General features: G+C 46.4%; 3 long non-coding RNA genes across 3 annotated transcripts in view; 1 reads left to right on the plus strand and 2 right to left on the minus strand.

Moving 5' to 3' along the window:
- Positions 1-25,815, minus strand: part of LOC134928865 (uncharacterized) — a 126,538-nt gene that overhangs the window by 44,305 nt on the left and 56,418 nt on the right. The window lies entirely within an intron of this gene.
- Positions 11,555-12,347, minus strand: LOC134928862 (uncharacterized). The gene is made up of 3 exons (XR_010178076.1): positions 12,078-12,347; positions 11,886-12,004; positions 11,555-11,657 (listed from the first exon to the last, which is right to left on the minus strand). It is a non-coding gene; the product is annotated as an uncharacterized LOC134928862 (long non-coding RNA).
- Positions 12,353-12,921, plus strand: LOC134928863 (uncharacterized). Its single transcript, XR_010178077.1, has 3 exons — positions 12,353-12,368; positions 12,442-12,560; positions 12,789-12,921. It is a non-coding gene; the product is annotated as an uncharacterized LOC134928863 (long non-coding RNA).

The raw sequence follows: 25,815 nt of genomic DNA on the forward strand, positions 1-25,815 counted from the left end.
TTATTATAATATATACCACCTAACCGTGGTTTTTTTTTCATTCTTTATACCGTCGTCATAGTGTCATACTAGTTGTTACGAGTATACTACTATCTCTTTATCAACCAGTGTACAGTGCGGTAGTTCACGGCTGTGGCTACCTCTGTGTCGGCAGTCGGCAGGCAGTCCGTCCATCCATAATTGTATTATTATTATAATATATACCACCTAACCGTGGTTTTTTTTTCATTCTTTATACCGTCGTCATAGTGTCATACTAGTTGTTACGAGTATACTACTATCTCTTTATCAACCAGTGTACAGTGCGGTAGTTCACGGCTGTGGCTACCTCTGTGTCGGCAGTCGGCAGGCAGTCCGTCCATCCATAATTGTATTATTATTATAATATATACCACCTAACCGTGGTTTTTTTTTCATTCTTTATACCGTCGTCATAGTGTCATACTAGTTGTTACGAGTATACTACTATCTCTTTATCAACCAGTGTACAGTGCGGTAGTTCACGGCTGTGGCTACCTCTGTGTCGGCAGTCGGCAGGCAGTCCGTCCATCCATAATTGTATTATTATTATAATATATACCACCTAACCGTGGTATTTTTTTTTCTTTCTTTATACCGTCGTCATAGTGTCATACTAGTTGTTACGAGTATACTACTATCTCTTTATCAACCAGTGTACAGTGCGGTAGTTCACGGCTGTGGCTACCTCTGTGTCGGCAGTCGGCAGGCAGTCCGTCCATCCATAATTGTATTATTATTATAATATATACCAGCTAACCGTGGTTTTTTTATACCACCTAACCGTGGCAGTCCGTCCATAATTGTATACTAGTATCCAATCCATCCATCTCCATTGTTTACCTGAGGTGCCTTTTAGTTCTGCCTATAAAATATGGAGAACAAAAAAGTTGAGGTTCCAAAATTAGGGAAAGATCAAGATCCACTTCCACCTCGTGCTGAAGCTGCTGCCACTAGTCATGGCCGAGACGATGAAATGCCAGCAACGTCGTCTGCCAAGGCCGATGCCCAATGTCATAGTACAGAGCATGTCAAATCCAAAACACCAAATATCAGAAAAAAAAGGACTCCAAAACCTAAACTAAAATTGTCGGAGGAGAAGCGTAAACTTGCCAATATGCCATTTACCACACGGAGTGGCAAGGAACGGCTGAGGCCCTGGCCTATGTTCATGGCTAGTGGTTCAGCTTCACATGAGGATGGAAGCACTCAGCCTCTCGCTAGAAAAATGAAACGACTCAAGCTGGCAAAAGCACAGCAAAGAACTGTGCGTTCTTCGAAATCCCAAATCCACAAGGAGAGTCCAATTGTGTCGGTTGCGATGCCTGACCTTCCCAACACTGGATGTGAAGAGCATGCGCCTTCCACCATTTGCACGCCCCCTGCAAGTGCTGGAAGGAGCACCCGCAGTCCAGTTCCTGATAGTGAGATTGAAGATGTCAGTGTTGAAGTCCACCAGGATGAGGAGGATATGGGTGTTGCTGGCGCTGGGGAGGAAATTGACAAGGAGGATTCTGATGGTGAGGTGGTTTGTTTAAGTCAGGCACCCGGGGAGACACCTGTTGTCCGTGGGACGAATATGGCCGTTGACATGCCAGGTGAAAATACCAAAAAAATCAGCTCTTCGGTGTGGAGGTATTTCACCAGAAATGCGGACAACAGGTGTCAAGCCGTGTGTTCCCTTTGTCAAGCTGTAATAAGTAGGGGTAAGGACGTTAACCACCTCGGAACATCCTCCCTTATACGTCACCTGCAGCGCATTCATAATAAGTCAGTGACAAGTTCAAAAACTTTGGGTGACAGCGGAAGCACTCCACTGACCAGTAAATCCCTTCCTCTTGTAACCAAGCTCACGCAAACCACCCCACCAACTCCCTCAGTGTCAATTTCCTCCTTCCCCAGGAATGCCAATAGTCCTGCAGGCCATGTCACTGGCAATTCTGACGATTCCTCTCCTGCCTGGGATTCCTCCGATGCATCCTTGCGTGTAACGCCTACTGCTGCTGGCGCTGCTGTTGTTGCTGCTGGGAGTCGATGGTCATCCCAGAGAGGAAGTCGTAAGACCACTTTTACTACTTCCACCAAGCAATTGACTGTCCAACAGTCATTTGCGAGGAAGATTAAATATCACAGCAGTCATCCTACTGCAAAGCGGATAACTGAGGCCTTGACATCCTGGGTGGTGAGAAACGTGGTTCCGGTATCCATCATTACTGCAGAGCCAACTAAAGACTTGTTGGAGGTACTGTGTCCCCGGTACCAAATACCATCTAGGTTCCATTTCTCTAGGGTTGCGATACCGAAAATGTACACAGACCTCAGAAAAAGAGTCACCAGTGTCCTAAAAAATGCAGCTGTACCCAATGTCCACTTAACCACGGACATGTGGACAAGTGGAGCAGGGCAGGGTCAGGACTATATGACTGTGACAGCCCACTGGGTAGATGTATGGACTCCCGCCGCAAGAACAGCAGCGGCGGCACCAGTAGCAGCATCTCGCAAACGCCAACTCGTTCCTAGGCAGGCTACGCTTTGTATCACCGGTTTCCAGAATACGCACACAGCTGAAAACCTCTTACGGCAACTGAGGAAGATCATCGCGGAATGGCTTACCTCAATTGGACTCTCCTGTGGATTTGTGGCATCGGACAACGCCAGCAATATTGTGCGTGCATTACATCTGGGCAAATTCCAGCACGTCCCATGTTTTGCACATACCTTGAATTTGGTGGTGCAGAATTTTTTAAAAAACGACAGGGGCGTGCAAGAGATGCTGTCGGTGGCCAGAAAAATTGCGGGACACTTTCGGCGTACAGGCAGCACGTACAGAAGACTGGAGCACCACCAAAAACGCCTGAACCTGCCCTGCCATCATCTGAAGCAAGAAGTGGTAACGAGGTGGAATTCAACCCTCTATATGCTTCAGAGGTTGGAGGAGCAGCAAAAGGCCATTCAAGCCTATACAACTGACCACGATATAGGAGGTGGAATGCACCTGTCTCAAGCGCAGTGGAGAATGATTTCAACGTTGTGCAAGGTTCTGCAACCTTTTGAACTTGCCACACGTGAAGTCAGTTCAGACACTGCCAGCCTGAGTCAGGTCATTCCCCTCATCAGGCTTTTGCAGAAGAAGCTGGAGACATTGAAGGAGGAGCTAAGACAGAGCGATTCCGCTAGGCATGTGGGACTTGTGGATGGAGCCCTTAATTCGCTTAACAAGGATTCACGGGTGGTCAATCTGTTGAAATCAGAGCACTACATTTTGGCCACCGTGCTCGATCCTAGATTTAAAACCTACCTTGGATCTCTCTTTCCGGCGCACACAAGTCTGCTGGGTTTCAAAGACCTGCTGGTGAGAAAATTGTCAAGTCAAGCGGAACGCGACCTGTCAACATCTCCTCCTTCACATTCTCCCGCAACTGGGGCTGCGAGGAAAAGGCTCAGAATTCCGAGCCCACCCGCTGGCGGTGATGCAGGGCAGTCTGGAGCGACTGCTGATGCTGACATCTGGTCCGGACTGAAGGACCTGACAACCATTACGGACATGTCGTCTACTGTCACTGCATATGATTCTATCACCATTGATAGAATGGTGGAGGATTATATGAGTGACCGCATCCAAGTAGGCACGTCACACAGTCCGTACTTATACTGGCAGGAAAAAGAGGCAATTTGGAGGCCCTTGCACAAACTGGCTTTATTCTACCTAAGTTGCCCTCCCACAAGTGTGTACTCCGAAAGAGTGTTTAGTGCCGCCGCTCACCTTGTCAGCAATCGGCGTACGAGGTTACATCCAGAAAATGTGGAGAAGATGATGTTCATTAAAATGAATTATAATCAATTCCTCCGCGGAGACATTGACCAGCAGCAATTGCCTCCACAAAGTACACAGGGAGCTGACATGGTGGATTCCAGTGGGGACGAATTGATAATCTGTGAGGAGAGGGATGTACACGGTGATATATCGGAGGATGATGATGAGGTGGACATCTTGCCTCTGTAGAGCCAGTTTGTGCAAGGAGAGATTAATTGCTTCTTTTTTGGTGGGGGTCCAAACCAACCCGTCATTTCAGTCACAGTCGTGTGGCAGACCCTGTCACTGAAATGATGGGTTGGTTAAAGTGTGCATGTCCTGTTTTGTTTATACAACATAAGGGTGGGTGGGAAGGGCCCAAGGACAATTCCATCTTGCACCTCTTTTTTCTTTTATTTTTCTTTGCGTCATGTGCTGTTTGGGGAGGGTTTTTTGGAAGGGACATCCTGCGTGACACTGCAGTGCCACTCCAAGATGGGCCCGGTGTTTGTGTCGGCCACTAGGGTCGCTTATCTTTCTCACACAGCTACCTCATTGCGCCTCTTTTTTTCTTTGCGTCATGTGCTGTTTGGGGAGGGTTTTTTGGAAGGGACATCCTGCGTGACACTGCAGTGCCACTCCTAGATGGGCCCGGTGTTTGTGTCGGCCACTAGGGTCGCTTATCTTTCTCACACAGTCAGCTACCTCATTGCGCCTCTTTTTTTCTTTGCGTCATGTGCTGTTTGGGGAGGGTTTTTTGGAAGGGACATCCTGCGTGACACTGCAGTGCCACTCCTAGATGGGCCCGGTGTTTGTGTCGGCCACTAGGGTCGCTAATCTTACTCACACAGCTACCTCATTGCGCCTCTTTTTTTCTTTGCGTCATGTGCTGTTTGGGGAGGGTTTTTTGGAAGGGACATCCTGCGTGACACTGCAGTGCCACTCCTAGATGGGCCCGGTGTTTGTGTCGGCCACTAGGGTCGCTTATCTTTCTCACACAGTCAGCTACCTCATTGCGCCTCTTTTTTTCTTTGCGTCATGTGCTGTTTGGGGAGGGTTTTTTGGAAGGGACATCCTGCGTGACACTGCAGTGCCACTCCTAGATGGGCCCGGTGTTTGTGTCGGCCACTAGGGTCGCTTATCTTACTCACACAGCGACCTCGGTGCAAATTTTAGGACTAAAAATAATATTGTGAGGTGTGATGTGTTCAGAATAGGCTGAAAATGAGTGTAAATTATGTTTTTTGAGGTTAATAATACTTTGGGATCAAAATTACCCCCAAATTCTATGATTTAAGCTGTTTTTTAGGGTTTTTTGAAAAAAACACCCGAATCCAAAACACACCCGAATCCGACAAAAAAAATTCGGTGAGGTTTTGCCAAAACGCGGTCGAACCCAAAACACGGCCGCGGAACCGAACCCAAAACCAAAACACAAAACCCGAAAAATTTCCGGCGCTCATCTCTAATATATATACAGTAAATGTAATATATATACTACTCTATAGCTTCTATACTGCTTGTCAGGACACATGTCTCACAGTTACACCGCTCTGTACTGATATATATATATACAGTCATATATATATACTATTCTATAGCTTCTATACTGCTTGTCAGGACACATGTCTCACAGTTACACCGCTCTGTACTGATATATATATATACTAGAGATGTGCACTTGAAATTTTTCGGGTTTTGTGTTTTGGTTTTGGGTTCGGTTCCGCGGCCGTGTTTTGGGTTCGACCGCATTTTGGCAAAACCTCACCGAATTTTTTTTGTCGGATTCGGGTGTGTTTTGGATTCGGGTGTTTTTTTCAAAAAACACTAAAAAACAGCTTAAATCATAGAATTTGGGGGTCATTTTGATCCCAAAGTATTATTAACCTCAAAAACCATAATTTCCACTCATTTTCAGTCTATTCTGAACACCTCACACCTCACAATATTATTTTTAGTCCTAAAATTTGCACCGAGGTCGCTGGATGACTAAGCTAAGCGACCCTAGTGGCCGACACAAACACCTGGCCCATCTAGGAGTGGCACTGCAGTGTCACGCAGGATGGCCCTTCCAAAAAACACTCCCCAAACAGCACATGACGCAAAGAAAAAAAGAGACGCAATGAGGTAGCTGTGTGAGTAAGATAAGCGACCCTAGTGGCCGACACAAACACCTGGCCCATCTAGGAGTGGCACTGCAGTGTCACGCAGGATGGCCCTTCCAAAAAACCCTCCCCAAACAGCACATGACGCAAAGAAAAAAAGAGGCGCAATGAGGTAGCTGTGTGAGTAAGATAAGCGACCCTAGTGGCCGACACAAACACCTGGCCCATCTAGGAGTGGCACTGCAGTGTCACGCAGGATGGCCCTTCAAAAAAATACTCCCCAAACAGCACATGACGCAAAGAAAAATGAAAGAAAAAAGAGGTGCAAGATGGAATTGTCCTTGGGCCCTCCCACCCACCCTTATGTTGTATAAACAGGACATGCACACTTTAACCAACCCATCATTTCAGTGACAGGGTCTGCCACACGACTGTGACTGAAATGACGGGTTGGTTTGGACCCCCACCAAAAAAGAAGCAATTAATCTCTCCTTGCACAAACTGGCTCTACAGAGGCAAGATGTCCACCTCATCATCATCCTCCGATATATCACCGTGTACATCCCCCTCCTCACAGATTATCAATTCGTCCCCACTGGAATCCACCATCACAGCTCCCTGTGTACTTTGTGGAGGCAATTGCTGCTGGTCAATGTCTCCACGGAGGAATTGATTATAATTCATTTTAATGAACATCATCTTCTCCACATTTTCTGGAAGTAACCTCGTACGCCGATTGCTGACAAGGTGAGCGGCGGCACTAAACACTCTTTCGGAGTACACACTTGTGGGAGGGCAACTTAGGTAGAATAAAGCCAGTTTGTGCAAGGGCCTCCAAATTGCCTCTTTTTCCTGCCAGTATAAGTACGGACTGTCTGACGTGCCTACTTGGATGCGGTCACTCATATAATCCTCCACCATTCTTTCAATGGGGAGAGAATCATATGCAGTGCAAGTAGACGACATGTCCGTAATCGTTGGCAGGTCCTTCAGTCCGGACCAGATGTCAGCATCAGCAGTCGCTCCAGACTGCCCTGCATCACCGCCAGCGGGTGGGCTCGGAATTCTGAGCCTTTTCCTCGCACCCCCAGTTGCGGGAGAATGTGAAGGAGGAGATGTTGACAGGTCGCGTTCCGCTTGACTTGACAATTTTCTCACCAGCAGGTCTTTGAACCCCAGCAGACTTGTGTGTGCCGGAAAGAGAGATCCAAGGTAGGTTTTAAATCTAGGATCGAGCACGGTGGCCAAAATTTAGTGCTCTGATTTCAACAGATTGACCACCCGTGAATTCTTGTTAAGCGAATTAAGGGCTCCATCCACAAGTCCCACATGCCTAGCGGAATCGCTCTGTGTTAGCTCCTCCTTCAATGTCTCCAGCTTCTTCTGCAAAAGCCTGATAAGGGGAATGACCTGACTCAGGCTGGCAGTGTCTGAACTGACTTCACGTGTGGCAAGTTCAAAGGGCAGCAGAACCTTGCACAACGTTGAAATCATTCTCCACTGCGCTTGAGACAGGTGCATTCCACCTCCTATATCGTGCTCAGTTGTATAGGCTTGAATGGCCTTTTGCTGCTCCTCCAACCTCTGAAGCATATAGAGGGTTGAATTCCACCTCGTTACCACTTCTTGCTTCAGATGATGGCAGGGCAGGTTCAGGCGTTTTTGGTGGTGCTCCAGTCTTCTGTACGTGGTGCCTGTACGCCGAAAGTGTCCCGCAATTCTTCTGGCCACCGACAGCATCTCTTGCACGCCCCTCTCGTTTTTTAAATAATTCTGCACCACCAAATTCAAGGTATGTGCAAAACATGGGACGTGCTGGAATTTGCCCATATTTAATGCACACACAATATTGCTGGCGTTGTCCGATGCCACAAATCCACAGGAGAGTCCAATTGGGGTAAGCCATTCCGCGATGATCTTCCTCAGTTGCCGTAAGAGGTTTTCAGCTGTGTGCGTATTCTGGAAACCGGTGATACAAAGCGTAGCCTGCCTAGGAAAGAGTTGGCATTTGCGAGATGCTGCTACTGGTGCCGCCGCTGCTGTTCTTGCGGCGGGAGTCCATACATCTACCCAGTGGGCTGTCACAGTCATATAGTCCTGACCCTGCCCTGCTCCACTTGTCCACATGTCCAAGGTTAAGTGGACATTGGGTACAGCTGCATTTTTTAGGACACTGGTGACTCTTTTTCTGAGGTCTGTGTACATTTTCGGTATCGCCTGCCTAGAGAAATGGAACCTAGATGGTATTTGGTACCGGGGACACAGTACCTCCAACAAGTTTCTAGTTGCCTCTGCAGTAATGATGGATACCGGAACCACGTTTCTCACCACCCAGGATGCCAAGGCCTCAGTTATCCGCTTTGCAGCAGGATGACTGCTGTGATATTTCATCTTCCTCGCAAAGGACTGTTGGACAGTCAATTGCTTGGTGGAAGTAGTAAAAGTGGGCTTACGACTTCCCCTCTGGGATGACCATCGACTCCCAGCAGCAACAACAGCAGCGCCAGCAGCAGTAGGCGTTACACGCAAGGATGCATCGGAGGAATCCCAGGCAGGAGAGGACTCGTCAGAATTGCCAGTGACATGGCCTGCAGGACTATTGGCATTCCTGGGGAAGGAGGAAATTGACACTGAGGGAGTTGGTGGGGTGGTTTGCGTGAGCTTGGTTACAAGAGGAAGGGATTTACTGGTCAGTGGACTGCTTCCGCTGTCGCCCAAAGTTTTTGAACTTGTCACTGACTTATGATGAATGCGCTGCAGGTGACGTATAAGGGAGGATGTTCCGAGGTGGTTAACGTCCTTACCCCTACTTATTACAGCTTGACAAAGGCAACACACGGCTTGACAAATGTTGTCCGCATTTCTGTTGAAATACTTCCACACCGAAGAGCTGATTTTTTTTGTATTTTCACCATGCATGTCAATGGCCATATTCCTCCCACGGACAACAGGTGTCTCGCCGGGTGCCTGACTTAAACAATCCACCTCACCATCAGAATCCTCCTTGTCAATTTCCTCCCCAGCGCCAGCAACACCCATATCCTCCTCATCCTGGTGTACTTCAACACTGACATCTTCAATCTGACTATCAGGAACTGGACTGCGGGTGCTCCTTCCAGCACTTGCAGGGGGCGTGCAAATGGTGGAAGGCGCATGCTCTTCACGTCCAGTGTTGGGAAGGTCAGGCATCGCAACCGACACAATTGGACTCTCCTTGTGGATTTGTGATTTCGAAGAACGCACAGTTCTTTGCTGTGCTTTTGCCAGCTTGAGTCTTTTCATTTTTCTAGCGAGAGGCTGAGTGCTTCCATCCTCATGTGAAGCTGAACCACTAGCCATGAACATAGGCCAGGGCCTCAGCCGTTCCTTGCCACTCCGTGTGGTAAATGGCATATTGGCAAGTTTACGCTTCTCCTCCGACAATTTTATTTTAGATTTTTGAGTCCTTTTTTTACTGATATTTGGTGTTTTGGATTTTACATGCTCTGTACTATGACATTGGGCATCGGCCTTGGCAGACGACATTGCTGGCATTTCATCGTCTCGGCCATGACTAGTGGCAGCAGCTTCAGCACGAGGTGGAAGTCGATCTTGATCTTTCCCTATTTTTGGAACCTCAACATTTTTGTTCTCCATATTTTAATAGGCACAACTAAAAGGCACCTCAGGTAAACAATGGAGATGGATGGATACTAGTATACTTATGGATGACGAGCGACTGCCGACACAGAGGTAGCTACAGCCGTGGACTACCGTACTGTGTCTGCTGCTAATATAGACTGGATGATAATGAGATAAAATTAAAATATATATATATATATATATCACACTAGTACTGCAGCCCGACAGGTATATATTATGTAATGACGGACCTGCTGGACACTGTCTGTCAGCACTGCAGACTCCTAAAGTAAGCTACTAGTATCAAGAAGATAGAAAAAAAAAAACCACGGGTAGGTGGTATACAATTATGGATGGACGAGCGACTGCCGACACAGAGGTAGCTACAGCCGTGGACTACCGTACTGTGTCTGCTGCTAATATAGACTGGATGATAATGAGATAAAATTAAAATATATATATATATATCACACTAGTACTGCAGCCGGACAGGTATATATTATGTAATGACGGACCTGCTGGACACTGTCTGTCAGCACTGCAGACTCCTAAAGTAAGCTACTAGTATCAAGAAGATAAAAAAAAAAAAAACCACGGGTAGGTGGTATACAATTATGGATGGACGAGCGACTGCCGACACAGAGGTAGCTACAGCCGTGGACTACCGTACTGTGTCTGCTGCTAATATAGACTGGATGATAATGAGATAAAATTAAAATATATATATATATATATATATATATCACACTAGTACTGCAGCCGGACAGGTATATATTATGTAATGACGGACCTGCTGGACACTGTCTGCAGAATGCGTTTATAAAAACACCACACGACGAGTGTTTAACTTTTTCAGGCAGACAATCACAATATACTGGTGGTCAGCAGACAATCACAATACTGGTGGTCAGTGGTCACTGGTCAGTCACACTGGCAGTGGCACTCTGGCAGCAAAAGTGTGCACTGTACTTAAAATATGTACTCCTGCTATAACTGCTCCCCAGTCTCCCCCACAATTAAGCTGTGTGAGCAGTGAGCACTCAGCACAGTCAGATAATGATATACAGTATTACATATGATGCAGCACACTGGGCTGAGCACAGATATGGTATGTGACTGTGTCACACTGTGTATCGTTTTTTTTCAGGCAGAGAACGGATTAATTAAACTGGTGGTCACTGGTCACACTATCAGCAGCAAGTAGTACTCCTCCTAATAATATGCTCCCCAAAATTTGTGTCTCTCTCTAGTACTCTAGTCTAAACGGAGAGGACGCCAGCCACGTCCTCTCCCTATCAATCTCAATGCACGTGTGAAAATGGCGGCGACGCGCGGCTCCTTATATAGAATCCGAGTCTCGCGATAGAATACGAGCCTCGCGAGAATCCGACAGCGGGATGATGACGTTCGGGCGTGCTCGGGTTAACCGAGCAAGGCGGGAAGATCCGAGTCGCTCGGCCCCGTGTAAAAAAACCTGAAGTTCGGGCGGGTTCGGATTCCGAGGAACCGAACCCGCTCATCTCTAATATATACAGTAATATATATACTATTCTATAGCTTCTATACTGCTTGTCAGGACACATGTTTCACAGTTACACCGCTCTGTACTGATATATATATATACAGTAATAATATATATATTATTCTATAGCTTCTATACTGCTTGTCAGGACACATGCTTCACAGTTACACCGCACTGTACTGATATATATATATATATATATAGATATATCTATATATATATATATACATACAGTAATAATATATATACTATTCTATAGCTTCTATACTGCTTGTCAGGACACATGTTTCACAGTTACACCGCTCTGTACTGATATATATATATTATATACAGTAATATATATACTATTCTATAGCTTCTATACTGCTTGTCAGGACACATATGTCACAGTTACACCGCTCTGTACTGATATATATATATATATATATATATATACCACAACAACCACCTAGGTGGAAGGTGCACTCGCGCCCAGAAATTAGTCTCTGAAGTCACTTGTAAATTCAGTATATTTTTATTCGGGTTCACTGTTGATGCCGTATTTCATCGACGTTTCGGTCCTTATGCGGACCTTTATCAAGATTGGCACTTAAATCACCTATACAATCAGAAACAGTTACAATTAATATGTATAAGAACCCAGATTTATTCAACACCAACACCACCAGTGCCTCCCAGGCCCTGAAGACTGTCACAAAAACCAGAAAACGTATTAAAAAGCTGTTTTTTTATATATGTAAAAAAGAGATACTTGGAAATAATCCACGTGTGATGAAAGAGACACCTCCACCATTAGGACTATCTGTTTAGATAGGCAAATGATTACCTGGACGGCAAGCCAGATCACTCAGATGTGTGGAATGGCCTTCAAAGTTGGCAACATGCCTGATCACATAATGAAGTTAAAAAGCCTATAACGTAGGGGAAGCTGCAAGGCGTAGTCACCTATTAGATAAATAACAGAGTAACTACACCATAAGAAAATACACTAACAACGTCATTTTGGAAAAGATCATACCTAGTTACATGTAGAAATAGCTCATGGCAGCTTGTGGGCTCTGTACATGTGTCAGACACTCAGTCTGTAAGGAGGCACAACAGGAAAAAATAATCACCAACCGTAATCATGTGTCAGAAGGGAGCTGCAGGAGAACCATACTCACTGCTCAAGTGTCCAGAGCCAAATGGAAGCTGCATAAAGTTCAGCCTCAGCTGAGCACTATTTAAGGATCAACCACAGGAAGTGCCAATTAAGGAGATTAGTATAAACCCAGTCTCTCATTAACTGATCACCTCTACATGTAACTAGGTATGATCTTTTCCAAAATGACGTTGTTAGTGTATTTTCTTATGGTGTAGTTACTCTGTTATTTATCTAATAGGTGACTACGCCTTGCAGCTTCCCCTACGTTATAGGCTTTTTAACTTCATTATGTGATCAGGCATGTTGCCAACTTTGAAGGCCATTCCACACATCTGAGTGATCTGGCTTGCCGTCCAGGTAATCATTTGCCTATCTAAACAGATAGTCCTAATGGTGGAGGTGTCTCTTTCATCACACGTGGATTATTTCCAAGTATCTCTTTTTTACATATATAAAAAAACAGCTTTTTAATACGTTTTCTGGTTTTTGTGACAGTCTTCAGGGCCTGGGAGGCACTGGTGGTGTTGGTGTTGAATAAATCTGGGTTCTTATACATATTAATTGTAACTGTTTCTGATTGTATAGGTGATTTAAGTGCCAATCTTGATAAAGGTCCGCATAAGGACCGAAACGTCGATGAAATACGGCATCAACAGTGAACCCGAATAAAAATATACTGAATTTACAAGTGACTTCAGAGACTAATTTCTGGGCGCGAGTGCACCTTCCACCTAGGTGGTTGTTGTGGTATATTGGTGGCCTCTCTGGTCATTAGGAGCACCCGCCGTCGTTATTACTTTTGATGAGAGTGCAGGATCTTCCAAGACTATATATATATATATATATATATATATATATATAGATATATATACAGTAATATATATACTATTCTATAGCTTCTATACTGCTTGTCAGGACACTTGTGTCACAGTTACACCGCTCGGTATTGATATATACAATAATATATATACTTTTCTATAGCTTCTAGTATTACAGTGCAGCATTTTGGTGACCAACAGTATACATATATAGTACAGTACAGTAGGCCATTGCTATTGATATATTACTGGCATATAATTCCACACATTAAAAAATGGAGAACAAAAATGTGGAGGGTAAAATAGGGAAAGATCAAGATCCACTTCCACCTCGTGCTGAAGCTGCTGCCACTAGTCATGGCCGAGACGATGAAATGCCATCAACGTCGTCTGCCAAGGCCGATGCCCAATGTCATAGTAGAGAGCATGTAAAATCCAAAAAACAAAAGTTCAGTAAAATGACCCAAAAATCAAAATTAAAAGCGTCTGATGAGAAGCGTAAACTTGCCAATATGCCATTTACGACACGGAGTGGCAAGGAACGGCTGAGGCCCTGTCCTATGTTCATGGCTAGTGGTTCAGCTTCACATGCGGATGGAAGCACTCATCCTCCCACTAGAAAAATGAAAAGACTTAAGCTGGCAAAAGCACAACAAAGAACTGTACGTTCTTCGAAATCACAAATCCCCAAGGAGAGTCCAATTGTGTCAGTTGCGATGCCTGACCTTCCCAACACTGGACAGGAAGAGGTGGCGCCTTCCACCATTTGCACGCCCCCTGCAAGTGCTGGAAGGAGCACCCGCAGTCCAGTTCCTGATAGTCAAATTGAAGATGTCACTGTTGAAGTACACTAGGATGAGGATATGGGTGTTGCTGGCGCTGAGGAGGAAATTGACAAGGAGGATTCTGATGGTGAGGTGGTTTGTTTAAGTCAGGCACCCGGGGAGACACCTGTTGTCCGTGGGACGAATATGGCCATTGATATGCCTGGTCAAATTACAAAAAAGAAAATCACCTCTTCGGTGTGGAATTATTTTAACAGAAATGCGGACAACAGGTGTCAAGCCGTGTGTTGCCTTTGTCAAGCTGTAATAAGTAGGGGTAAGGACGTTAACCACCTAGGAACATCCTCCCTTATACATCACCTGGAGCGCATTCATCAGAAGTCATTGACAAGTTCAAAAACTTTGGGTGACAGCGGAAGCAGTCCACTGACCACTAAATCCCTTCCTCTTGTAACCAAGCTCCTGCAAACCACACCACCAACTCCTCACACAGGTACAAAAGCATCGCATGGCAGCGATGCTTTTGTACCTGACAAGTAGATCCCTGCCAGCGCAGCTCCTGCGTGCTGGCAGGCAGCTACTGGCCACGTCCCGGGTCGCAGCGGCTGAGTATTATGTCACTCAGCCGCAGCGGCTCGCCCACCCAATGGTCCGGACACGCCTCCATTGTCCGGACAGTGCTCCGCCAACAACATTCTAATGCCATTGGCACACCCCCTCCCACCCCGCGACTGCCTCTTTCTGTCAATCAGGCAGAGGCGATTGCAGCCCAGAGATGCTGAAAGATTGCAGTGCGGCCGCCACACATACGCACTTCACAAAAAGATTGCTGCGGCGATCCAGTCTGAATTACCCCCTTTGTTCATAGCCCTGTGACTGCATGCAGTTTGAACCGAGCTGCGAGTTCAATAAAAATAAAATATATATATATAGATCAATTGTTAGCACTGTTCTGTGCACTGCAGTGGCGCAGGCAGGAGGGATTCTGAAAATAAACCGCTATTGCAATCGCGACCATGACCACAGCAAAGAGCTTTTTCCAGCAGTGCTTTCTAATAGAATCTCACAGATGGGAGAGCTGGGGAGTTGCTGCGCAGTGCCGTTTCCTGCGGCGGGTGAGGCGTACCGTCGCATGGGGATACCGCTGTAGCCCTTTTCGATGTTCTGGGTGCTGCCCCTCCTTCCCGTCATTAGTACTCTGCTCGGGGGAAGGGGGGGTGGAGTTTCACGGAATGGCACGCTTGCATCGTGACATCACAACAATACAAATGCGTCATTCCACGAAACTTCACCCCGAGCGGAGTACTAATGACGGGGAGGCGTGGAACCAGGGGAGCTGCTGGAGCGCTCTCGTATGAAGCAAGAGCCAGGGAGGCAGCAGTACCAACGACAGACCAGCTGGGGAGGATGAGGACCATTGCACTGGGAATCAGTAAGAATAGCAGGGATGGGGTGGGGAGGGACAGGGTGGGCTAAGGTCGGTTTACTAGTATAAGACATTAAAAATGAATACACAACTCCCCTAGATAAATGTTATAGGAAAAAAATATAAACAAAAATGTTAGAGTGGCTTTATGAAATAATGCAACCAGATTATTTACATGACAAATAATAACATTAGCATATTTATATATGCACACTGTATTATCTATACTTCTGTTAGTAAAGCCATTGAAGGACAATGCAACGTTCAGACAACGTTTGCAGAAAATAGACTGCACATGGCTAATGGAAATACAAAACAAAACATAATTTCTTTGAAAAGTATAAGAATAAAAAATATATAAACAAACAAAAATAATAAGGAAGAAGGCGGCTTAGCGTGTGCAATGCTGCTGAAAGCAGCTAGCGAGCGAACAACTCGGAATGAGGGCCAAAGTTCCTGCTGCGATCAACTCAGAATTACCTCCATGGTTTTGCCCAACTGCTAACAAGTTTTCTGCTGCGATCAACTCGGAATTAGGCCCAATGTCTCATAGATGTGCTATAAACTGCCGTGTGTTTGTGCCGCTGCTCTGTTGCTTAGTAACCAGCCAGCACGCTGCAGCCTTAAGCCAATATTGGTGAAAGCAATATTGTGAGCAGTGAGGTTGTCAAAATTGACTGGAATTGACTGGAAATTAATGTTATTAAGGTTAATAAAACCCTAAGAACAAAAAAAAAAGGCCCAATTATGTGATTTTAGTGGGTAATTCAGATCTGATCGCTAGGCAGCGATTTTTGCAGCCCTGCATTCAGATAGTCGCCGCCCATAGGGGAGTGTATTTTCGATGTGCAAGTGTGCGAACGCATGTGTAACAGAGCTGCACAAACTGATTTTGTGCAGTCTCTGCGCAGGCCAGGACTTACTTAGCCGCTGCGATCACATCAGCCTGCTCGGGACTGGATTTGACGTCAGACACCCTCCCTCCAAATGCTCAGACATGCCTGCATTTTTCCAGACACTCCCCGAAAACGGTCAGTTGACACCCACAGACGCCCTCTTCCGGTCAATCTCCTTGCGAACGCCAGTGCGAATGAATCCTTCGCACAAACCCATCGCCGACTGGCGATCCCCGTTGCAGCCGTGCGATGCACCGATGCAGTGTGGTGCATACGCATGCGCAGTTCGAAAACACACAGCATCGATTGAATTACCCCCTGAATTACCCCCTTAGCCTTTTTTTTGCCAATCGGAGCCAAATCCAGCAAAAATGGTCCGGCGCACATCTCTAGTTTTAACAGCTGTGTGCTCTGGTCATGGAGAGCCGGGTGTCACTGGCCACTGGAGAAGTTAGTAAGGGAGAGGGCAAAACAATATTATAATAAATGTGGCAAAGGGATGAAGAGGTGCTGGGTTTTGTACTTTTTTTTCAGTTAATGGGACTAATTTGGGGTGTGGTATGAGTTGCCGGTGGCTGGGTTCCCGGCGTTTAGCATACCGGAGCCGGGATCCCGACCACTATCTTGCCGACAGCGGGGTGAGTGCCACGCTATCTATTCTCCCTCCAGGGGAGTCGTGGACCCCCAAGAGTGAGAAAAGGTGTCGGTATGCCGGCTGTCGGGATTCCGGCGCCGGTATACTGTGCGCCGGGATCCCAACCACCGGTATACTGAATACCACCCCTAATTTTGTGCCTCTTTGTTGCATGTCAGTCAAGATGCACACATAGCATTGACACATATTATACAGGCAGTTCCAGTGTCGCTTCACTCTCATGGTACATGTCACATACTGTAGACAGTCCCAGTGTCCCCTCATTTTAGAATTAGTTTTCCTGGATGTAGGTGTCATCATGTTAGTGCAGTCATGCAGTTGGGGGTGTAGGGTATAGTATAAAGGGTTCAGGTATATAGTGAAGTATATAGAGAGGACAAGGATGTATTGCAGAATATTACAGAGGATGGAGTTTCCAAGATTTGTTCCAGCTACACTGTAATTTTAGTCTGGGTGTCAAGGGCTGTTAAAGTATAAAAAGAGAACACGTAGTGAGATGTTAATTAGAGATGAGCGGGTTCGGTTTCTCTGAATCCGAACCCGCACGAACTTCATGTTTTTTTCACGGGTCCGAGCAGACTCGGATCCTCCCGCCTTGCTCGGTTAACCCGAGCGCGCCCGAACGTCATCATGACGCTGTCGGATTCTCGCGAGACTCGGATTCTATATAAGGAGCCGCGCGTCGCCGCCATTTTCACACGTGCATTGAGATTGATAGGGAGAGGACGTGGCTGGCGTCCTCTCCATTTAGATTAGGGTTGAGAGAGAGAGAGAGAGATTGACCTGAGGCTGTGATACTGTAGAAGAGAGTGCAGAGTTTAGTGACTGACGACCACAGTGACCACCAGACAGTGCAGTTGTTTGTTTTATTTAATATATCCGTTCTCTGCCTGAAAAAAACGATACACACAGTGACTCAGTCACATACCATATCTGTGTGCACTGCTCAGCCCAGTGTGCTGCATCAATGTATATATATATCTGACTGTGCTCAGCTCACACAGCTTATAATTGTGGGGGAGACTGGGGAGCACTGCAGTGCCAGTTATAGGTTATAGCAGGAGCCAGGAGTACATAATATTATATTAAAATTAAACAGTGCACACTTTTGCTGCAGGAGTGCCACTGCCAGTGTGACTAGTGACCAGTGACCTGACCACCAGTATATATAATATTAGTAGTATACTATCTCTTTATCAACCAGTCTATATTAGCAGCAGACACAGTACAGTGCGGTAGTTCACGGCTGTGGCTACCTCTGTGTCGGCACTCGGCAGCCCGTCCATAATTGTATATACCACCTAACCGTGGTTTTTTTTTCTTTCTTTATAGTCATACTAGTTACGAGTATACTATCTCTTTATCAACCAGTCTATATTAGCAGCAGACACAGTACAGTGCGGTAGTTCACGGCTGTGGCTACCTCTGTGTCGGCACTCGGCAGCCCGTCCATAATTGTATATACCACCTAACCGTGGTTTTTTTCTCTTTCTTTATACATACATACTAGTTACGAGTATACTATCTCTTTATCAACCAGTCTATATTAGCAGCAGACACAGTACAGTGCGGTAGTTCACGGCTGTGGCTACCTCTGTGTCGGCACTCGGCAGCCCGTCCATAATTGTATATACCACCTAACCGTGGTTTTTTTTTCTTTCTTTATACATACATACTAGTTACGAGTATACTATCTCTTTATCAACCAGTCTATATTAGCAGCAGACACAGTACAGTGCGGTAGTTCACGGCTGTGGCTACCTCTGTGTCGGCACTCGGCAGCCCGTCCATAATTGTATATACCACCTAACCGTGGTTTTTCTTTCTTTCTTTATACATACATACTAGTTACGAGTATACTATCTCTTTATCAACCAGTCTATATATTAGCAGCAGACACAGTACAGTGCGGTAGTTCACGGCTGTGGCTACCTCTGTGTCGGCACTCGGCAGCCCGTCCATAATTGTATATACCACCTAACCGTGTTTTTTTTTTTCTTTCTTTATACATACATACTAGTTACGAGTATACTATCTCTTTATCAACCAGTCTATAAATTAGCAGCAGACACAGTACAGTGCGGTAGTTCACGGCTGTGGCTACCTCTGTGTCGGCACTCGGCAGCCCGTCCATAATTGTATATACCACCTAACCGTGGTTTTTTTTTCTTTCTTTATACATACATACTAGTTACGAGTATACTATCTCTTTATCAACCAGTCTATATTAGCAGCAGACACAGTACAGTGCGGTAGTTAACGGCTGTGGCTACCTCTGTGTCGGCACTCGGCAGCCCGTCCATAATTGTATATACCACCTAACCGTGGTTTTTTTTTCTTTCTTTATACATACATAGTAGTTACGAGTATACTATCTCTTTATCAACCAGTCTATATATTAGCAGCAGACACAGTACAGTACGGTAGTTCACGGCTGTGGCTACCTCTGTGTCGGCACTCGGCAGCCCGTCCATAATTGTATATACCACCTAACCGTGTTTTTTTTTTCTTTCTTTATAGTCATACTAGTTACGAGTATACTATCTCTTTATCAACCAGTCTATATTAGCAGCAGACACAGTACAGTGCGGTAGTTCACGGCTGTGGCTACCTCTGTGTCGGCACTCGGCAGCCCGTCCATAATTGTATATACCACCTAACCGTGGTTTTTTTTTCTTTCTTTATACATACATACTAGTTACGAGTATACTATCTCTTTATCAACCAGTCTATATTAGCAGCAGACACAGTACAGTGCGGTAGTTCACGGCTGTGGCTACCTCTGTGTCGGCACTCGGCAGCCCGTCCATAATTGTATATACCACCTAACCGTGGTTTTTTTTTCTTTCTTTATACATACATACTAGTTACGAGTATACTATCTCTTTATCAACCAGTCTATATATTAGCAGCAGACACAGTACAGTGCGGTAGTTCACGGCTGTGGCTACCTCTGTGTCGGCACTCGGCAGCCCGTCCATAATTGTATATACCACCTAACCGTGTTTTTTTTTTCTTTCTTTATACATACATACTAGTTACGAGTATACTATCTCTTTATCAACCAGTCTATATTAGCAGCAGACACAGTACAGTGCGGTAGTTCACGGCTGTGGCTACCTCTGTGTCGGCACTCGGCAGCCCGTCCATAATTGTATATACCACCTAACCGTGGTTTTTTTTTCTTTCTTTATACATACATACTAGTTACGAGTATACTATCTCTTTATCAACCAGTCTATATATTAGCAGCAGACACAGTACAGTGCGGTAGTTCACGGCTGTGGCTACCTCTGTGTCGGCACTCGGCAGCCCGTCCATAATTGTATATACCACCTAACCGTGGTTTTTTTTTCTTTCTTTATAGTCATACTAGTTACGAGTATACTATCTCTTTATCAACCAGTCTATATTAGCAGCAGACACAGTACAGTGCGGTAGTTCACGGCTGTGGCTACCTCTGTGTCGGCACTCGGCAGCCCGTCCATAATTGTATATACCACCTAACCGTGGTTTTTTTTCTTTCTTTATACATACATACTAGTTACGAGTATACTATCTCTTTATCAACCAGTCTATATTAGCAGCAGACACAGTACAGTGCGGTAGTTCACGGCTGTGGCTACCTCTGTGTCGGCACTCGGCAGCCCGTCCATAATTGTATATACCACCTAACCGTGGTTTTTTTTTCTTTCTTTATACATACATACTAGTTACGAGTATACTATCTCTTTATCAACCAGTCTATATATTAGCAGCAGACACAGTACAGTGCGGTAGTTCACGGCTGTGGCTACCTCTGTGTCGGCACTCGGCAGCCCGTCCATAATTGTATATACCACCTAACCGTGTTTTTTTTTTCTTTCTTTATACATACATACTAGTTACGAGTATAATATCTCTTTATCAACCAGTCTATATTAGCAGCAGACACAGTACAGTGCGGTAGTTCACGGCTGTGGCTACCTCTGTGTCGGCACTCGGCAGGCAGTCCATAATTGTATACTAGTATCCATCTCCATTGTTTACCTGAGGTGCCTTTTAGTTGTGCCTATTAAAATATGGAGAACAAAAATGTTGAGGTTCCAAAATTAGGGAAAGATCAAGATCCACTTCCACCTCGTGCTGAAGCTGCTGCCACTAGTCATGGCCGAGACGATGAAATGCCAGCAACGTCGTCTGCCAAGGCCGATGCCCAATGTCATAGTACAGAGCATGTCAAATCCAAAACACCAAATATCAGAAAAAAAAGGACTCCAAAACCTAAAATAAAATTGTCGGAGGAGAAGCGTAAATTTGCCAATATGCCATTTACGACACGGAGTGGCAAGGAACGGCTGAGGCCCTGGCCTATGTTCATGGCTAGTGGTTCAGCTTCACATGAGGATGGAAGCACTCAGCCTCTCGCTAGAAAAATGAAAAGACTCAAGCTGGCAAAAGCAGCACAGCAAAGAACTGTGCATTCTTCGAAATCCCAAATCCACAAGGAGAGTCCAATTGTGTCGGTTGCGATGCCTGACCTTCCCAACACTGGACGTGAAGAGCATGCGCCTTCCACCATTTGCACGCCCCCTGCAAGTGCTGGAAGGAGCACCCGCAGTCCAGTTCCTGATAGTCAGATTGAAGATGTCAGTGTTGAAGTACACCAGGATGAGGAGGATATGGGTGTTGCTGGCGCTGGGGAGGAAATTGACCAGGAGGATTCTGATGGTGAGGTGGTTTGTTTAAGTCAGGCACCCGGGGAGACACCTGTTGTCCGTGGGAGGAATATGGCCGTTGACATGCCAGGTGAAAATACCAAAAAAATCAGCTCTTCGGTGTGGAGGTATTTCACCAGAAATGCGGACAACAGGTGTCAAGCCGTGTGTTCCCTTTGTCAAGCTGTAATAAGTAGGGGTAAGGACGTTAACCACCTCGGAACATCCTCCCTTATACGTCACCTGCAGCGCATTCATAATAAGTCAGTGACAAGTTCAAAAACTTTGGGTGACAGCGGAAGCAGTCCACTGACCAGTAAATCCCTTCCTCTTGTAACCAAGCTCACGCAAACCACCCCACCAACTCCCTCAGTGTCAATTTCCTCCTTCCCCAGGAATGCCAATAGTCCTGCAGGCCATGTCACTGGCAATTCTGACGAGTCCTCTCCTGCCTGGGATTCCTCCGATGCATCCTTGCGTGTAACGCCTACTGCTGCTGGCGCTGCTGTTGTTGCCGCTGGGAGTCGATGGTCATCCCAGAGGGGAAGTCGTAAGCCCACTTGTACTACTTCCAGTAAGCAATTGACTGTTCAACAGTCCTTTGCGAGGAAGATGAAATATCACAGCAGTCATCCTACTGCAAAGCGGATAACTGAGGCCTTGACAACTATGTTGGTGTTAGACGTGCGTCCGGTATCCGCCGTTAGTTCACAGGGAACTAGACAATTTATTGAGGCAGTGTGCCCCCGTTACCAAATACCATCTAGGTTCCACTTCTCTAGGCAGGCGATACCGAGAATGTACACGGACGTCAGAAAAAGACTCACCAGTGTCCTAAAAAATGCAGTTGTACCCAATGTCCACTTAACCACGGACATGTGGACAAGTGGAGCAGGGCAGGGTCAGGACTATATGACTGTGACAGCCCACTGGGTAGATGTATGGACTCCCGCCGCAAGAACAGCAGCGGCGGCACCAGTAGCAGCATCTCGCAAATGCCAACTCTTTCCTAGGCAGGCTACGCTTTGTATCACCGCTTTCCAGAATACGCACACAGCTGAAAACCTCTTACGGCAACTGAGGAAGATCATCGCGGAATGGCTTACCCCAATTGGACTCTCCTGTGGATTTGTGGCATCGGACAACGCCAGCAATATTGTGTGTGCATTAAATATGGGCAAATTCCAGCACGTCCCATGTTTTGCACATACCTTGAATTTGGTGGTGCAGAATTTTTAAAAAAACGACAGGGGCGTGCAAGAGATGCTGTCGGTGGCCAGAAGAATTGCGGGACACTTTCGGCGTACAGGCACCACGTACAGAAGACTGGAGCACCACCAAAAACTACTGAACCTGCCCTGCCATCATCTGAAGCAAGAAGTGGTAACGAGGTGGAATTCAACCCTCTATATGCTTCAGAGGTTGGAGGAGCAGCAAAAGGCCATTCAAGCCTATACAATTGAGCACGATATAGTAGGTGGAATGCACCTGTCTCAAGCGCAGTGGAGAATGATTTCAACGTTGTGCAAGTTTCTGATGCCCTTTGAACTTGCCACACGTGAAGTCAGTTCAGACACTGCCAGCCTGAGTCAGGTCATTCCCCTCATCAGGCTTTTGCAGAAGAAGCTGGAGACATTGAAGGAGGAGCTAACACAGAGCGATTCCGCTAGGCATGTGGGACTTGTGGATGGAGCCCTTAATTCGCTTAACAAGGATTCACGGGTGGTCAATCTGTTGAAATCAGAGCACTACATTTTGGCCACCGTGCTCGATCCTAGATTTAAAGCCTACCTTGGATCTCTCTTTCCGGCAGACACAAGTCTGCTGGGGTTGAAAGACCTGCTGGTGACAAAATTGTCAAGTCAAGCGGAACGCGACCTGTCAACATCTCCTCCTTCACATTCTCCCGCAACTGGGGGTGCGAGGAAAAGGCTCAGAATTCCGAGCCCACCCGCTGGCGGTGATGCAGGGCAGTCTGGAGCGACTGCTGATGCTGACATCTGGTCCGGACTGAAGGACCTGACAACGATTACGGACATGTCGTCTACTGTCACTGCATATGATTCTCTCAACATTGATAGAATGGTGGAGGATTATATGAGTGACCGCATCCAAGTAGGCACGTCACACAGTCCGTACTTATACTGGCAGGAAAAAGAGGCAATTTGGAGGCCCTTGCACAAACTGGCTTTATTCTACCTAAGTTGCCCTCCCACAAGTGTGTACTCCGAAAGAGTGTTTAGTGCCGCCGCTCACCTTGTCAGCAATCGGCGTACGAGGTTACATCCAGAAAATGTGGAGAAGATGATGTTCATTAAAATGAATTATAATCAATTCCTCCGCGGAGACATTGACCAGCAGCAATTGCCTCCACAAAGTACACAGGGAGCTGAGATGGTGGATTCCAGTGGGGACGAATTGATAATCTGTGAGGAGGGGGATGTACACGGTGATATATCGGAGGGTGATGATGAGGTGGACATCTTGCCTCTGTAGAGCCAGTTTGTGCAAGGAGAGATTAATTGCTTCTTTTTTGGGGGGGTCCAAACCAACCCGTCATATCAGTCACAGTCGTGTGGCAGACCCTGTCACTGAAATGATGGGTTGGTTAAAGTGTGCATGTCCTGTTTTGTTTATACAACATAAGGGTGGGTGGGAGGGCCCAAGGACAATTCCATCTTGCACCTCTTTTTTCTTTTCTTTTTCTTTGCATCATGTGCTGATTGGGGAGGGTTTTTTGGAAGGGACATCCTGCGTGACACTGCAGTGCCACTCCTAAATGGGCCCGGTGTTTGTGTCGGCCACTAGGGTCGCTAATCTTACTCACACAGTCAGCTACCTCATTGCGCCTCTTTTTTTCTTTGCGTCATGTGCTGTTTGGGGAGGGTTTTTTGGAAGGGACATCCTGCGTGACACTGCAGTGCCACTCCTAGATGGGCCCGGTGTTTGTGTCGGCCACTAGGGTCGCTAATCTTACTCACACAGCTACCTCATTGCGCCTCTTTTTTTCTTTGCGTCATGTGCTGTTTGGGGAGGGTTTTTTGGAAGGGACATCCTGCGTGACACTGCAGTGCCACTCCTAGATGGGCCCGGTGTTTGTGTCGGCCACTAGGGTCGCTAATCTTACTCACACAGCTACCTCATTGCGCCTCTTTTTTTCTTTGCGTCATGTGCTGTTTGGGGAGGGTTTTTTGGAAGGGCCATCCTGCGTGACACTGCAGTGCCACTCCTAGATGGGCCCGGTGTTTGTGTCGGCCACTAGGGTCGCTAATCTTACTCACACAGCTACCTCATTGCGCCTCTTTTTTTCTTTGCGTCATGTGCTGTTTGGGGAGGGTTTTTTGGAAGGGACATCCTGCGTGACACTGCAGTGCCACTCCTAGATGGGCCCGGTGTTTGTGTCGGCCACTAGGGTCGCTTATCTTACTCACACAGCGACCTCGGTGCAAATTTTAGGACTAAAAATAATATTGTGAGGTGTGAGGTATTCAGAATAGACTGAAAATGAGTGTAAATTATGGTTTTTGAGGTTAATAATACTTTGGGATCAAAATGACCCCCAAATTCTATGATTTAAGCTGTTTTTTAGTGTTTTTTGAAAAAAACACCCGAATCCAAAACACACCCGAATCCGACAAAAAAAATTCGGTGAGGTTTTGCCAAAACGCGTTCGAACCCAAAACACGGCCGCGGAACCGAACCCAAAACCAAAACACAAAACCCGAAAAATTTCAGGCGCTCATCTCTAATGTTAATCAGGTAGAAGTGGTGGCTGAAGAGGCAAGTTTTCAGGAAACTCTTGAAGTCTTGTGTGAGGGAAGGCATTTCATAAATTGGGTACACACTGGCATAACTATAATGAGTGCAAGGTGTGCGGTGCACACGGGACCCTGGGTCCAGGAGCCCCCCCCCCCACTCCTGCACACCTTTAACTATACTCACCTCACCGTCGGCCCAGGGCTTGCTGCAGAGGTGCAAAAATCACCTGGAAAATGGCCATCGCGGATATTTTCCGGTGATTTCGCATGCACCGGTGCCATGTTCCCGGAGACCTGCACATGCGCAGTAGACTCTGGCACAATGCCATAGTCTACTGCACTGCCGGAGAGGAGGGGGCCCAATCGGTGACTGCATACTGTCCCCCTTCTCTTAAAGTGCCTGTGTGGGTACAACATGAAAAAGTTCTGTACGGGAGCTGGTAATGTGTGTAAAGGAGAGATGCAGATCTTGTGCAAAGCAGAGGGGTTGAGATGCAGACATGTTGGGGTCTATTCATGAAGTAGTGAAAACAGTGGAGAAGTGAGCCTGTGGAGAAGATGTCCATGGCAACGCCGT

Source organism: Pseudophryne corroboree, chromosome 5 (genome assembly GCF_028390025.1).
Source record: "Pseudophryne corroboree isolate aPseCor3 chromosome 5, aPseCor3.hap2, whole genome shotgun sequence".
In the NCBI taxonomy this organism is placed as follows: domain Eukaryota; kingdom Metazoa; phylum Chordata; class Amphibia; order Anura; family Myobatrachidae; genus Pseudophryne; species Pseudophryne corroboree.